The sequence below is a fragment of the Gekko japonicus genome, unplaced genomic scaffold (assembly GCF_001447785.1).
Source record: "Gekko japonicus isolate JY-2015 unplaced genomic scaffold, Gekko_japonicus_V1.1 scaffold104, whole genome shotgun sequence".
NCBI classification, from domain to species: Eukaryota; Metazoa; Chordata; class Lepidosauria; order Squamata; family Gekkonidae; genus Gekko; species Gekko japonicus.
Window position 1 is genome coordinate 1,221,651 of NW_015176454.1, and position 3,772 is coordinate 1,225,422.

The following is a 3,772-nucleotide window of genomic DNA, read 5'->3' on the forward strand; positions in this document are numbered from 1 at the left end:
GTCTAACTTTTAGTGAGACCTTAAAATGGGATGCCCATTTAAAGCTTATAAAAGCTTTAGTACTCAAGACGACAGGAGCAGTAATGAGATTTTACTGCACTAGAGGTGGTTTTTTGATTGCATCGACTCTAAAGCTTTTTGTTTCTAAAGTGATCACGTATTTGCTGTATGGAATTGAGATCTGGGGTTGGAAAGAATCAATACCTAGTAATTTGGAGATAGTCCAATTTTTTTAATGAGACGTGTCTTAGCCCTACCAAAAGGGGCACCAGCAGCCTTGTTAAGGGCGGAACTTGGCGTCCCTTCGATTAGAGTACACGCTCATTTGACGATTCTTAAATTGTGGAAAAAACATCAGCCAATAAACCCTGGTTCCTTCAGCAATTTGAGCTATCAATTTATGCAAAATAAGGACAAAACCCGACAGGCCTTCCTTAATAACATTGCAGCCCAATATACTATTCCAGATGAATTATTGTAATCTTTGGGAAGTAATGTCGATTTAAGGGAATGGATTTATAAAGAAGATGCCCTAATTGACAAATTTTTAATCAGTAAATCAAAATTTGCTCCACGGTACAAAACCATCAAAAAAGATCATACTAGAGTGCGTTATTTGACAGAAATTACAATTTATAAGCTCAGGGTAGCACTCTCATCATTACATTTCCAGTCAATGACAACAGATGCTGCTCGGACGATTCCAGAAAAAACCTGTAGACCAGCATATATGTATCTGTGGATCATCGATTGAGGACCTGCCACGTTCTAAATTGTCTCATATACTCGGAACCAAGAGGAAAATTTCTCGCCAACATATTGTCTGGTATCCACCTTCTTTCTGATTCTGATAAACTAATTTTTATGTTGTCAGATACAGTTTCCAACAGGATGACACTTTTTGCTCTATCTGCTAGAAGAATAAGAGCAAATGTAGCAACTATAGTTATAGCAACTATGATACAGCTGCTGCTAGTTAGTTTGATGTATTTTATTGTTATATCTTAAGTATACATCATTATAAATGCTTTTAGATAATATGTATTATATTGCTATATTTTAGTGAGGTACTTTATTGTTATATATGTAAGTGCATTTTATCTCTAACGACTCTCGATTGTAAAGGCTAAAAGCCATATACAATGAATTTTCTACCTCTACCTCTGGATTATTAATGCTTATTTATTTATAAAATTTGTGTCCCATCTTTCTGTCTTTACAAGGGCCACCAAGATGGATAAAATCATATCCCATAACCATTAAGATCAATACACATCATTAAAACAATTTTAAAACAAGAGTTAAAATACATACAAGATAATGTTATAGTTCCAGCCAGTGTAAAGGAGTATGCAAAGTAGGAACCATTCAGGAGGAATCTACTCCAGGTTTTGTACTGAATTAGCAAGGGAAATGACTGAGAGTTATCTGGGCTGTGCTCTGTGAGCTGAATGATTAAAGTTGTCCCACTCTGTTTTGTCCTGTTAAGCCTACTGACAACATCACTGGTTTCCCAGGGCTCTGGACACTGGGACACAGCAGAGCATTCCTCAGCAAGTCATTCTCCACGGTGTCAGATGCGGGCTGCTTGATTAGCCCAGCTAAACATTGCACTGGGGAACTGGAACATTTTATAACCCTGTGCCTGGCATTGAATGCCCTCCTGAGAATTGCTGCTGGCCTTACCAGGACTAGGCTGTCAGCTTCCCTTATACACAAGCAAGTGCATTTTCACAGCCCTCCAGAATCCTTTTCTTTTTCTTTCTTTTTTTGCCAGTGGTTGTGGGGGGAATTGTGTTACTCTAGCCAAAGGCAGGATACCCTTTTCAGGACTTGCCATCATTGGATAATGAGATCCCTCAAACCCACTGGGGGTTCTCAGCTGTTAGCCCCCTTATCTCTGTGCAAACTTCTAAAAAATGTTTTGTATGGTCATAGCAGGGGTAGAGAAACTTACTTGGGGTATATCCTGTAAGAGCTGGTTTCTCTCCACTATCAGCCCTTTTGGAGCTTATTAAGAGTTCCATTCCATTCTTCCTCCAAGAACTTAGAACCATGTAAAAACAGTCCTAAAGGACCATCTAATCCAGCATCCTTGTGGTCAGGCAAATGTTTATGTGACGTCCACAAATATTATATCCATTGTTAACCCTCAACAGTACACAAAATGAAAAACTGCAGAACTAGGGAGTATGTCAGATCCCCGGTCAAGTTTCTCTCAACAACTCTCTCTTTGGCAGTGATAAGTTTATTGAGATGTATGCATGATCCAGAACATCACTTGTGTTAGAACTAAAGAGTTTTGGCAGGTACAAGCTTATTATAGGTAAATCAAACGGAAGCCCTTCTTTCCCCAAGCATATGTCATTCAACCACACCACGCCTAGCGTTGCCATCTCAACCAAGTGTAAAATATATGGCTTGGTTGCCTACTGCTCAAGCTGGTACCAAAAAGCTCTCAAGGACATCTCTCCCTCGGAAAGAGGGAGAGGAAGGCACATCTTGCAAGGAAAGTTATGACTCCTAAAGTGGAAAGAGGGAGAGGAGGCACACCTTGCAAGGAAAGTTATGACTCCTAAAGCAAAGGTCCCATTCTCTCACTCATTCACTCCCCTCCCCTCTCCGTAGAAATTCCCTCCCCCCATTACTATGACAACCCAAGCGAGCGTAGCAAAGCAAGGTTTGACAGAGTACATGTTTTGTATTGGGCCCAGAAAATCCTCCTGGCAGTCCTGGCTGTTAAAAGTGCATGCTGTTTTCATCCTGGTGAAATGATTGTGCCAGTTTTTTAACTTGCAAATAACCCCAAAGCTGCAAAGTTTGCCTTCAGGGAAGAAGTCAGGATTTCTCATTTGCATGTAGAGTATGAACACTTGAAATAGCTTATTGCTGACTTTAACAGTTACTTGAAAAATTCCTCATGATAAATTACTGTGACCGGGCTCATTTTAAAGGTAGCTAGGTTATGACCCTAAACCAGAACTCTGGGACTTTCCTGCCCTTGGGTGAGTCTTAGAACTATGGGGAGGGGAAAATGCACTACTATGTTATTAAGGTTGATCTAATACATAGTTCATACGAACTGCTACCTGGGAATATGTATTCATGATATTGACAATAATAAAAATACTGCAACAACACACTAAATTTATGCAATATTAATGCTGCTACAGTTCTATTTTCTGTTGAGCTGAGATGAATAAGATTGCTATACCTTGTGCTGGTATGAACTAATCTACAGTGCCATCTTAAACAGAGTGAAACCCTTTTAAGCCCATCGTCTTGAATGGATTTAGAAGGGTATGTCTTTGCTTAGGATGCCATCAGTCATTACACCGAGCTTCCACTGCCACCCAGCAAATTCTCCCAAAGGTGCCAATGTCAGACAGTGGCTTGGCCTGGATGCAGGAAGTCAGATTAAAATCTTTGCTCGAGGGTGACCTTGAAGTCACTTTTTCCCAGTGCAACCTACCTCACTGCAGTGTTGTGATGATAAAATGCAGGTCTTACGTTTCAGCAGCTCATGCAACTCTAAAACCAGGGGTCGTTTAGTAGAAAAAGAGCTAGGGGAACTCATTAGCATAACCCATTAGCATATGCCACACCCCCTGACATCACCGGAAGTGTGTCATAAGGCCACACAGCCTGCCCCCAACGGTCCCGGCCGCTGCTGCCAGCCTTGCAGCTCCACTGCCGAGCCCCATGAGGGGCCCGGCGGTGGACCTGCAAGGCCGGCGGGAGTGCAAGGAAGCCCCGCGAAGGCCCTCCCTGG